The following is a 13,729-nucleotide window of genomic DNA, read 5'->3' as shown; positions in this document are numbered from 1 at the left end:
CTCTATTAGACAAAAATCTTTGTGACCTTGAGTTTGGCAATTATTTCTTAAATATGACACCAAGAGTATGATCCATAAAAGAAAAAGAAGATTGGTAAGTTGCACTTTATCAAAATTAAAAACTTTTGTCCTGGCAAAGGCACTGTTCCAAAGAATAAAAAAAACTTGCTGTAAACTAAGAGAAAATATCTGATAAAGGACTCAGGCCCAGATATAGAAGATCAATAATAAGAAAACTAAAATCCAATAAGAAATGGGCAAAAGATCTGAAGTGATACTTTACCAAAGAGGACATATGGATGGCAACTAAGCATATGAAAAGATGGTCAACCTCATTAACCATTAGGTAAATGTAAATTAAAACCATAATGAGTTACTACTACATCCCTGTTAGAATCAATAAAATTTGAAGTTTGACCATACCTTCTGCTGGCAATGATGAAGAGCTACTGAATCTCTCATATACTGCTGGTGGAAATATAAAATGGATATAAGTGCTTTGGAAAACAGTCTGACAATTTCTTTAAAAAGTTACACATATACTTATAAATATGCAAATACTCTATGATATAGTCATTCCACACTTAGGTATCTACCTAAGAATAAAGAAAGCATGCAAAGACTTATACATGGATGTTCATAGAAGCTTTACTGGTAATAGGCAAAAAATTAGAAGTAACTCAAACATCCATCAGCAGGGGCCTGGATAAACAAATTGTGGTATATCATATGATACTAATAAGTAATAAAAGGTAATAGAGTGCTGAATTATTCAAATGACAATAAGAATGAATCTCAAAATAATTATGCTGAATGAAAGAATCAAGACAGAAAAGAATACACAGTATATCACCAAATTTATATAAAATTCTACAACATTCAAACAAACCTAAACTAACATAAAACAGATCAGTGATTTCTTAGGTGTTGACAAAGTACAGTATCCTTTCTGATTAAAACTCTTCACAGTGTAGGGATAGAGGTAACATACCTCAATATCATAAAAGCCATATATAGAAAGCCCACAGCCAATATCATTCTCAATGGGGAAATACTGAGCTTTTCCCGCTAAGGTCCCGAAAATGACAGGTGAGAGTGGCCATCCCTCTCACCACTGGTGTTCAACATAGTGCTAGAAGTCCTAGCCTCAGCAGTCAGACAACAAAAATAAATAAGAGGCATCTGAATCAGCAAAGAAGAAGTCAAATTCTCACTCTTTGCAGATGACATGATACTCTATGTGGAAAACCCAAAAGACTCCACCCAAAGATTGCTAGACCTCCTACAGGAATTCAGCAACGTGGCAGGATATAAAATCAATGCACAGAAGTCAGTTGCATTTCTATACACTAACAATGAGACAGAACAAAGAGAAATTAAGGAGTTGAGCCCATTTATAATTGCACCACAAACCCTTAGATACCTAGGAATAAACCTACCCAAAGAGGTAAAGGACCGGTACTCTGAAAACTACAGAACACTCATGAAAGAATTGAGGAAGACACCAAAGAAATGGAAAACTGTTCCATGCTCACAGATTGGAAGAACAAATATTGTTAAAATGTCTATGCTACCTAAAGCAATCTATACATTCAATGCAATGCCTATCAAAATACCATCAACATTTTTCACAGAGCTGGAACAAACAATTCTAAAATTTGTATGGAACCCAAAAAAAGCCAAAGGAATTTTGAAAAGAAAACCAAAACTGGAAGCATCACAATTTTGGACTTCAAGCTTTATTGCAAAGCTGTAATCATCAAGACAGAATGGTACTAGCACAAAAACAGACACATAGATTAATGGAACAGATTAGAGAACCCAGAAATGGATCCTCAACTCTATGGTCAACTAATCTTCGACAAAGCACAAAAGAATATCCAAAGGAAAAAAGTCTCTTCAGGGGCACCTGGATGGCTCAGTCAGTTAAGCATCTGCTTTTAGCTCAGGTCATGATCTCCAGGTCCTGGAGTTGAGCCCTGCATCGGGCTCCCTGCTCAGTGGGGAGTCTGGTTCTCTCTCTCTCTCTCCCTCCCCATTGCTTGTTCTCTCTCTCTCTCTCAAATAAATAATTGCTGAGGCTAGGACTTCTAGCACTATGTTGAACACCAGTGGTGAGAGTGGCCATCCCTGTCATGTTCCTGACCTTAGGGGGAAAAGCTCTCAGTTTTTCCCTGTTGAGGGTGATATTTACTATGGGTTTTTCATATATGACTTTTATGATATTGAGGTATGTTCCCTCTATCCCTACACTGCAAAGAGTTTTTATCAAGAAAGGATGCTGTATTTTGTCAAATGCCTTTCTGCATTTATTGAGAGGATCATATGGCTCGTTTCTTTTATTTATATCGTGTATCATATTGACTGATTTGCAGATGTTGAACCACCGTTGCAGCTCAGGAATAAATCCCACTTGGTCATGGTGAATAATCCTTCCAATTTACTGTTGGATCCTATTTGCTAGTATTTTGATGAGAATTTTGGCTTCCATGTTCATCAAGGATATTGGTCTGTAATTCTCCTTTTTGGTGGGCTCTTTGGTTTTGGGATCAAGGTAATGCTGGCCTCATAGAATGAGTTTGGAAGTTTTCCTTCCATTTCTATTTTTTGAAACAGCTTCAGAATAGGTATTAGTTCTTTAAATGTTTGGTAGAATTCTGCTGGGAGGACATCTGGCCTGGGACTCTTGTTTGTTTTTAGATTTTTGATTACTGCTTCAATTTCTTTGCAGGTTATGAGTCTGTTCAGGTTTTCTATTTTTCTGTAGCAGTTTTGGTAGTTTATATGTTTCTAGGAATGCATCCATTTCTTCCATAGTGCCTAATTTGTTGGCATATAGTTGCTCATAATATGTTCTTAAAATTGTTTGTATTTCTTCAGTGTTGGTTGTGATCTCTCTTCTTTCATTTATGATTTTATTTATTTTGGTCCTTTCTCTTCTCTTTATGATAAATCTGGCTAGGGGTTATCAATATTATTAATTCTTTCAGAGAACTAACTCCTACTTTCGTTAATCTGTTCTACTGTTTCGATTGCTATGTCACTGATTTCTACACTAATCTTTATTAGTTCTCTTCTCCTGCTGGATTTAGGCTTTATTTGCTGTTCTTTTTCCAGCTCCTTTAAGTGTAAGGTTAGGTTGTGTATTTGAGACTTTATTTGTTTCTTGAGAGAGACCTTTATTGCTATATATTTCCATTTTAGGATTGCCTTTGCTGCATCCCAAACATTATAACTGTCATGTTTTTATTTTCATTTGTTTCCATGTATTTTTTTAATTCTTTAATTTCCTGGTTGACCCATTCATTCTTTTTTAAAAAAAATGAAATCTTGCCATTTGCAACGACGTGGTTGGAACTAGAGGTTATTATGCTAAGTGAAGTAAGTCAATCAGAGAAAGACATGTATCATATGATCTCACTGATATGAGGAATTCTTAATCCATTCATTCTTTAGTAGGATGCTCTTTAACCATGTATCTGTGTCTCTTCCAAATTTTCTTTCGTGACTGAGTTAAATTTTAAAGCATCATGGTCTGAAAATATGCATGGTATAATCCCAGTCTTTTAGTATGGGTTGAGAACTGATTTGTGATCCAGTATGTGATCTATTCTGGAGAATGTTCCATGTGTACTTGAGAAGAAGGTGTATTCTGTTGTTTAGGATGAAATGCTCTGAATATATCTGTGAAATCCATCTGGTCCAGTGTATCATTCAGAGCCCTTGTTTTCTTGTTGATCTTTTGCTTAGATGATCTGTCCATTTCAATGAGGGGGGTGTTAAAGTCCCCTACTATTATTGTATTATTATCAAAGTGTTTCTTTAATGTTATTATTAATTCATTTATATGATTGGATGCTCCCAAGTTAGGGGCATAAATATTTACAATTGTTAGATTTTTTTTTTATTGGGTAGACACTTTTATTATGATAAAGTGTCCTTCTTCATCTCTTATTCTAATCTTTGGTTTAAAATCTAGTTTGTCTGATACCCCAGCTTTCCTTTGATGTCCATTAGCATGATAGATGGTTCTCCACCCCCTCACTTTCAATTGGGGGTGACTTTGGGTCTAAAATGAGTCTCTTGTAGACAGTATATCAATGGGTTTTGTTATTTTATTCCATCTAATACCCTGTGTCTTTTGATTGGAGCCTTTAATCCATTTACATTCAGAGTAATTATTGAAAGATATGAATGTAGTGCCATTTTATTACCTGTAAAGTCACTGTTTCTGTATATTGTCTCTGTTCCTTTCTGGTCTTTGCTTCTTTTGGGCTCTTTCTTCGTTCAAAGGATCCCCTTTAATATTTCTTGCAGGGTTGGTTTAGTGTTCATGAATTCCTGTAGTTTTTATATGTTCTGGAAACTATTTCTCCTTCTATTCTAAATGATAGCCTTGATGGATAAAGTATTCTTGGTTGCATATTTTTCTCATTTAGCACCTTGAATATATCATGCCAGTCTTTTCAGGCCTGCCAGGTCTCTGTGGACAGGTCTGCTGCCAGCCTTATGTTTCTACCAGAAAGAAAACAGAATAAGAAAAAATCAAACAAGAAGTAAAACAGAACAAAACAATAAACTAGATTCTGGGTGTATTTTAGTCTATTTGCTAAAAGGATCTAGATCCCAAAATAAGAGAGAAAGAAAAACATACACACACACACACACACACACACACACACACACACACACACAGAAATAAAATACAATGAAAGGAAATAAAAACTTATATATATACATATATATGTGTGTGTATATACAGAATGTATATAAAAATAAAAAAATTAAAAAAAGAATGATAAAATGAGAAAATAACTAAAAAAAACCCTGAAAGACTAAAGAATTAAAACAAAAACAAAAACATAAATGCTATATACGCTATATACTGTTTTTCCCAAGAGCTGAAGTTTTGCAGTTCTCTGTGATCAGTAGAGTATTAGCTGGATGTTCCTGCTGGTCTTCTGGGGGAGGGACATGTTGCACTGATTCTCAGGTGTCCTTCTCTGGGCAGAATTACACCTCCCTTGCCAGGAGGCCCAGCTCAGTGTAAGCGGCTCCGGATTGCACTATGTGGCACTGTTTTGCTCACTAAAGGCTTTTAGCACTGACGGGGAGAATGAAAATGGCAGCGTCCCGCTCTCTAGCTGAAAGTTGGCAACCCCCACTCTTCAGTGAGCCCTCACAAAAAAGCAGTCAATCACTCTTGTCTCCCTGGTTTCCATCCAAACTCTGTGCTTGCCTAGCCTGTACCTGAGCCCTTTTATATCAGGCACATGATCTATTTTCCGGTCTCCAAACTTTAGACTCCTGGGGGAGAGAGGGGTGTCTGGCTGGACTTCTGCTTCTTGCCTGGCCCCTGCCTGGAGAGTGGTTGCATAACAGTGTAGCAGTTTGGGGTTTATGGCAACACCAAGCAGAAAGCCAGCGCCTAGACTCACCGTTTTCAGCCGGCTTCTCCGCTCCGATGCCTGGGAACTCTGAAACACTCAGGCACCCCCGGTCTTTTTGTGACCTGGGGATCCTGAGACCACGCTGTCCCACCTGGGATTCCACCCCACTTTGCCACCTGAGCACCTTTAAACCAGGGACATCCCCACTGTAGCCGACTCCTAAAAGTTAGGATATTCTGCTCTGCTGCTTAGTACTTCCGGTAGCTTGGGTAGCCTCCTTAAGCAAGCTCCCTCCCTTCTGCAGTTTATCTTCTGATATATCACCACGGATTCACATCTTCGCACCTCCTACCTTGGAAAAAGTGATTGCTTTTCTCTTGGTAGAATTGCAGCAATTCTTTTCTCAGATCTCTGATTGATTTCACAGGTGTTTAGAATGATTTGATATCTAGGTGAATTCCAGGGACTGGATGAAATTAGGGTCCTCTACTCCTCTGCCATCTTAACTCCTCCCTAACCCATTGTTGATACTAGTTGAAACTCAGTGTTAATGAAGATAATTAAATTACATCATTCTCCTTATTTTTGTACGTGGTTGAAATTTCCCAAAACAAAAATGTAAAAGAATTAAAAATGTCCTGTTATAATATTTTGCCATGAATTTTTAAAATTCAAAAATGTAAACAATAAATATATTGGCTCACAAAAAATTCTTGTTATATTTTTTTTACAGAGGCATCTCCAGAAGGTGCAACTTGGCAGGTTGTTTGTTAAGTAAGGAGTAAGAAAAAAATACCAACCAAAGGCTGTGGCAAAATTAATTTTTAAAAGACTTCAAAACTGACATAAAAGTAGTTGAAGTAACGTAAAATTCAATAGGAAAACAAACTTTATTAATTAAATTACCTCATAGCAATGTTTTTACTTAAAAGAAAATGAAATTCTTAATGGCATGAAATCTACATTTTTATGATCAAAATAATTTAATAGTGAACTTCATTAATTCCTTCATCTTCATGGCTGCTTGAATAATTATTGATCCTAAGGATGAGAGAAAATTAAAACAAAATTAATAATTAAATTCAAATAATAATTATAGGTGATAGATTTCCTTCAGTGTTTAGAGGACATAAGACATTATCTTGGTAGGGGCATTAAAGGGATTGGAGTTCAAAATGAAGAAGGCAGAGTGTCACTTTGCTGATGTTTGCTGTTTCTGTTATTTAAAGACTCCACTAGAATGAGACAGCAATTTGACATGTTGGCTGACAGCTGTGCAATAAGACAGACCTGGGTTTGTATTCTGAGTACATTTGATACTGGTGCTATGACCTTGGACATGTTACTTAACCTTACTGACCCATAGTTTTCTCCTCTGTAAAATGGGGATAACAGATCTGCTTTACCAAATTGTGGCAACTAAATAAGAAAACAGGGTGTTTAGGGGTAATATTAAAGCTGCAAAATTGTGCTGGACAAAATGAGGCTAAAAAAGTAAAGTAGAAATGTGAGCATTGATCCAAGAACTGGTAAACTTGAATAATAAGTTTTTGTTTTGTTCTTGTTAATTTTTTATTTAAAATTATTTTGGGGACAATTATGTTTACTCTGAGCTGCTTGTAGTCATGAATTTTTTTTAAAAATATGAATTTCCCAAGATAGAAAATTAGCTACATAAATTATAACAAATGCAGTGGGATAATTTGGAGCTTCTTTAAACCTCAGTTGTTTCATCTGAAAAATGGAGATAATACCTACTCCTTGAAGTTATTGTGAGGATTATATAAGTTTATATAAGTAATATACTTAGCACTATATATTTAGCAATATATAAAGCAGCCCTCCATTTTGTAAGTTCACATGTGTATGCATAGAAATGTATTTGGAAGTATATAATATAAGTAGGTGTAGATTATGATTGACTTTTTATGAACAGCTTTATAACTTATTATTTTTCTTGTATTTGCCAATTTTCTTGAAATGGAACCATGCTATTTTATTTTATTTATTTTATATTTTTGCAATTGCAATGATAAGAGTAATTGAATGGAATCAATAAACCAAATAATAAAAAAGATTAGAGAAAAGGTCTGTTTAGAAGGATAGTCTTACACAACACTTCCCTCCATCTTCCACAATTTTTTTCAACCTACTGTACATGCTTTGATAATATGTTAATATTATTTATATTTATAAATTCTTGTTTTACTTTATTACTATTGATGAGTTTTATTATTGTTTTTATTTATTATTGATTTATAAACTAACAATATGACTAATATAAATAAGGAAAGCAATATTTGAATAAAAATGAATCTGAAAAAATCAAACAAGTATAAAATCCACAAAAAAATCTGAATTAAAAAGATAACAGATTATAAAACTCCTCAGTGATGGTTCAAAGTAACTAGGTTATGAGAAAAAAAGTGACTTAAGATTTGTTTCTTACCAAATAATCATTTTGACAAAAACCTCATCTTATTTAACTAGTTTCTTCTAAACTTTCAACTTAATTGTAGGTCCATATTTTGTACTTGGAGAACTAAAGAGATTTGTATCACAGAGCAAATTAGAACGTGTGCTTAGTTTCAAATCTTGAATGTTGTGTTCATATCAATGCTGTTTTCTAAAGCAGTAGAAAGCACTTAAGGTTTTATTGGGCAAGAGGGTAACATCAGAAATGTGATATTTAAGCAAAAGCACTGTTGGCAACGTGGTCAGTGGGCTAGAAGGGGCAGAGTTAATTGAGCTGAAAACCAATATTGATGAACAAAGACTCATTTTGCGGTTTGCTTGATGTATGAGGCTTAGTCTCAGATTTGGTTTAAGGTGACGGGATGTTTCTCCAGGAAAAGCTGTTTTCATACCAGAGGGCTTTTCCAGAGGTGCTCCCAGGGTTCCTAGCATCATTACAAGTGGGCCAAGTTTGAGGAAAGGAGTTCTCTTTCCCACCGAATCGTTTCACGTATTTGGCTATTGGCTATATAGAGAGGGTTAAGAGGTTTCACTTGCCAACTAGTTACTGCTAGAACTCATTTGAAAATTTGGCACGTCTCTAGACCTGCCCTGTGCTGGGAGAAAGCTTTCAGTTCCATGATTTCATCAGTTTTGTTTGAAGAGTCCATTTTGAAACAGCTTTTCATTCTGCCTAATGTCTATCTTGGAGGTACTGCAGGGACGCAGCTTGTTACAGGGTAGTTTCATTTTAACATAAGTCATCGTAAGTCATTTTTTTAAAAGATTTTATTTATTTATTTGACAGAGAGAGAGAGCGCGCACAAGTAGGGGGAGTGGCAGGCAGAGGCAGAGAAGGAAGCAGACTCCACTGAGCAGGGAGCCCCACATGGGGCTCGATCCCAGGACCCTGGGATCATGACCTGAGCCAAAGGCAGATGCTCACCCAAGTGAGCTACCCAGGTGCCCCTGGTATAAGTCATTTTGATAGTATCTGCTTATATTGGGGATCTTACTCTTTGAGAATGTAAGTCCTCATTAGAAGTTTAATAAGGAAAATATTTAACCTCTTCATTATAACCTATTGGGAGAAAGGAAGAAAGGTGCTAGTAAAATTTCAGTACAGCTAACATGGATCACCTGAAGCAGTACCACTCAGCGTGGTCCCTCGATCAGCAGTGTAGGCACTTTCTGGAAGCCCAGGCGTCCTGCATATTAACATGATGCCCACGTGATCATGTGCCCATGAGAGTCTGATCAGCACCGCTCTAGAGAACACATGGGCACCTGAGTCCAGGGGGTAAGATTCATGGCCATGCACTGAGCATCTTGGTATTAATCGGAGAAACTACACGCAGTTTATTGGTGGGAAATACCAATAAATAATGAATAATGCTTCTGTGCTGGGGAATCTGTCTGCACTCTTCCTTTTCTCCTTTCTCCTCATTCCTGTTTGTTTTTTAACTGGTTAATAAAGACAATTCTGTTAAAACCTTGTTTTTTTCCTTAGGCTATGTCTAATAACAGTAACAAATTGGAATGTCAGTAAGATTATTGTTTTTCTAAATGATATAAAATTAGTTTTTTCCTTTTTAAGCAAAACCACTGAATTAATGAGATAGCATAGTATATAAACGCAACCTTTTCTTTTTTAATGGCTTCTCTTCTTTCTCATTCAATAGCACTAGATATATCAGATTTCATAGGCACTGTACCTGACAACCAAGGTGCCATTTTACTATTACATCCCTTCCAGTCATTGCACATAGGTTGACTCCTTAAGACCATAAATCAGATTTATTAGAAATTTATTTTTTATTTATTCTCCCTGTTTCTTTTTATTCCATTTCCTGGTTATTTTGGTTGTAGAATAATAGGCACTGAGACTCTAAAGATTGTGCTATTGACTTTTTCTTGTCCCTAGTAAATTCAAAGTCTTTGCAGATATATCTCCATTTTTTTATTATATTTATTTATTTGAGAGAGAGAGAATGAGAGAGAGAGCATGAGGGGGGGAGGGTCAGAGGGAGAAGCCGACTCCCTACTGAGGAGGGAGCCCAATGCGGGACTCGATCCCAGGACTCCAGGATCATGACCTGAGCTGAAGGCTGTCGCTTAACCAACTGAGCCACGCAGGCACCCTATATCTCCATTTTTAAAAAAGATTTATTTGTTTGAGAGAGAAAAAGAGAGAGCGAGAGCACATGCAAGTGGGTGGAAGGGCAGAGGGAGAGAATCTTCAAGCAGTCTCCCCGCTGAGCACAGAGCCTGATGCAGGACTCCATCTCACCACCCTGTGATCATGACCTGAGCCTAAATCAAGAGTCTGACACTTAACCGACTGAGCCACCTAGGTGACTCCCTATGTCTCCATTTTTAATTCAAATAAGGAGTAATGATAAAGAATTTGGAAGAGAAAAGATAGCAAAGATAGACTTGGAATAATCTTTTATTATTTTGGACATGTCCCAGGTGTTTAAATCCCTACCTAATATTACTCCTACCATAGCTCTGGTTTCTCAAAACACGAGCCATCCGTGAGCCTGACCTGGAGTGGATAATAATTCTCACATGGTAGCTTTCTGGCTATTAACATACCCTGTAGGTGTATTCAGCATGGTATCATGGGACAAGTCTGAAGGCCAGGGTATGTCCGTGAATCTAGTTCATATGAGGACACAGTCTTACTTAATGCCTAGGGGTGGCATCATCAACATCAATAGAACCATCATGGTCAGATGCTAACATTAAGTTTTTACACATGACAGATGGCATGAGTCAGCCAAAATGCATAAAATATGACGCCGTAAAAACAGTCACCTCACTGAATAAATGTGAAAATGAAATGAGATAAATGTGAATGGTCTTTCAAAAGAGAACATACGCCACTGTGATATTATCATTTGAAAGTTGTTTTACCTCACACTCTCAATGGACCGTAAGATTGAGCTGTAAATAGATGTGATTAAGCTATCTTATCTCTATGTGATCATTTGATAGCAGATATAATCTAAAGTAGAATTATAGCATCCTGTAACACATTTAAGGCATATCTTAATCAAAGAATTACTGTAGCAGAATCCCCAACCGGAGAAATTGCAAAAACTCCTTTGACTCTAAAATAGGAGCCCATATGTATAAAGCAACTTTTAGTATTATAAGAAAAACAGTCTTGGGTGTTAGAAGTGTGAATTTTAATGGAATAAATTTTCCTCACGATATATCTCAGGCTGTAAAGAGTATTATGTAGGACATATTTTGTAAAGTCATATCCTTTCATTTTCCTATTATCTGGGCTTGATAAATCCTAGAAAATAACAATTACATGACATTTGCTAACAGTCAGATTATATCCACCATAATACCACCTCTCTCCACCATTGTAACTATGTGCTAACTGCCATTGCCTCCAAGTATATGAAGGAATAAATAGGCCCCAAATGCCAAGCAAATGCAAAATCAGGCAAAGCATTTTCCCCTGCATATGGGAACCATCTCTTATGAACTTAACTTCCACCGAGATAGGCAGTTTGAATTGCTTCTATAGTTCCCTTGTTAAGAAACTATTTTTATTCTGAAAACCAAGCCTTCACTTTTGGTTCCTGTATGAAAACCATGGACAACTAAAACATTTGCAAACTGGAGAATTTTAGTACACAGTGTTTGTTCCAAGCGTTTTTTGAAAGAAGGTCTATGGGGATTTTTACTACTTTGGTTATTTCAAGCGCTGTAAAGATTAGTCTCAAAGTCGTTCCCATGCTGTCCCTGCACTGACATGATTACGTTTAGGCAAATGTGGACTAGTGAGGGAAATGGGCCTTGGAGAAGGGGTGAGGAAAAGGGAGGACGTTAGGCTACCCTGTTGCTATCAGCACTTCCTCAGTGCTAGGCTATTTAATGAACTTAGCCTCCACAGATTTTTAGCAGTGTTGAAATTTTGGAAGGCATATGTTTGGAGACTCACACTGTTTTGCTATGCTGTTTCTTATAAAAGGGTAGAAAGAAGAGAATTGAAGGAATATCTGCTCTACCTCTATTGCTAGTACTTTACAGTAGTTGAGATGTAGCACCTTGTTTTTTGTTTATCTTTGCCTATTTTTATTCCTGTTTATCTTTGCCTGTTGTACATTAACTGAGCATAAGAATATCTGTTTCTGTGATGTGCAGAATTGTACTTTGATGGTCATTAAAAGTTTGGAAATGAGTGGTGTTTGGTATTAACCAGCTGTGGACTTGAGTGATGAAATTCTGAAAATATGTAGTGTGCCTTCTCAAAACGCATATGCCTTAAATATGGAGAAGTAATCAAACACAGAAGACCAACCTTTAGGCAAAATTGGCTGAAGGGGGCATAAGCATCCAGTCCTTGATTCCAAGGATTGCAGTTCAGGAGTTGGAGACTTTGATATGTAAATGGGAATGATCCTATTACTAACAATTCTAAAATGACCAATAAAATAAAAACATTTTATTTTATATTCAGATACAATAAAAATTAGGACATACACACATACACAAGAATGACATAATTTATATCAATTAGTCTTAAGAATTTCAAAAAGAGTGATGCACGACAGAAGAAAGAGCCAGTGACCATTGCTATTATGTTTCCTGCCTAAATTCATTTACTACTTATTATTTCGTATCATTGCTCTTTCAAAGGCCTTAAGAGCCTAGGATTCCAAGATAAGAAAGCTAGTCATTACAACCCTTAAAAAGAAGTGATCGTTGATATTTCAGTCAATTCGAGCATCGCCACTGACACCTGAGAAGATTCATAATTTATTCAAAGAATAGAAAACATTTCATTGTTACAGGCAGTGTTAGGATACTCAGAAAGGATAAGAATAGGTCAGATAAAAATGTATGTGTTTTCCTAGCATTTTTTTTCTGCCTGTTTACAAGCCTAAGACTTATGCTTGAAACTCCCTTTAAATAGTATTCAGTGGGCGCCTGGGTGGCTCAGTTGGTTGAGCGACTGCCTTAGGCTCAGGTCATGATCCTGGAGTCCCGGGATCGAGTCCCACATCGGGTTCCCTGCTTGACGGGGAGTCTGCTTCTCCCTCTGACCCTACCCCCTCTCATGTGCTTTCTCGCTCTCTCAAATAAATAAACATTTAAAAAAAATAGTATTCAGTATATCTTGTACTAATTCCAGTGATTAAGTTCTACCTTATGCCTATGTTTATATGGAACTTTTGATTTTAATACTTTGATCAAAAATACTTATTTGGTGTATTATCAGATGATGTAACAAAAACTACTTGTTAGGCACAATTAGATATTTTTGTTTCCTTCCTGCAGAGTATATTGGCATGATTGGATTTTTGGCTTTTATGAAATTGTTTTAACAATACTGTCACACACTAACCCATGGATTTCTTCTTCTTTTTTTTTCTCCATTTCCCAAAAAAGGGGGTCATTATGTCAACTCAGCAGATGTCAAATCTAAATTTCTCTTGCCACAATTGAAGCCTGTCTCCTCTTCCACTTGAATGACTAGAAAAAAGAACAGCTGCTGGATGTCACCCCCTTACAATGATAAGTCCCTCCTTAACTTTCTCATTTTCAGTTCGTTTTAAAACCCCAAGCTCTGAATTTTTCCTCATAGGTCCTATTATCCTTGCTAAAATGGTTGGATGCAATCCTATAGTCACATTACCGCTGCCCCACGTGTGGAGCTCCAGGTTGGGAAGAGGAGTCTCAGAAAGACCATACTCTATTGCAGTTATGGTTGCCTAGCTCATCTGTACAACATTTCAGTTAATTATGATAATAACATAAAGTAAAAGTAACTTTATAGATGCTGTGTGATCCTTTCATTCTTTTTCATGATTCAGTAATTTTGTGTTGCATATTGTTAAAATAGTTCTTCTTTCCTAAAT

Source organism: Callorhinus ursinus, unplaced genomic scaffold (assembly GCF_003265705.2).
Source record: "Callorhinus ursinus isolate GAN/ISIS: 27379988/994484 unplaced genomic scaffold, GSC_fseal_2.0 scaffold22, whole genome shotgun sequence".
In the NCBI taxonomy this organism is placed as follows: Eukaryota; Metazoa; Chordata; class Mammalia; order Carnivora; family Otariidae; genus Callorhinus; species Callorhinus ursinus.
The sequence above is the reverse complement of the archived record's forward strand: the minus strand, read 5'-3'. Positions refer to the sequence as shown.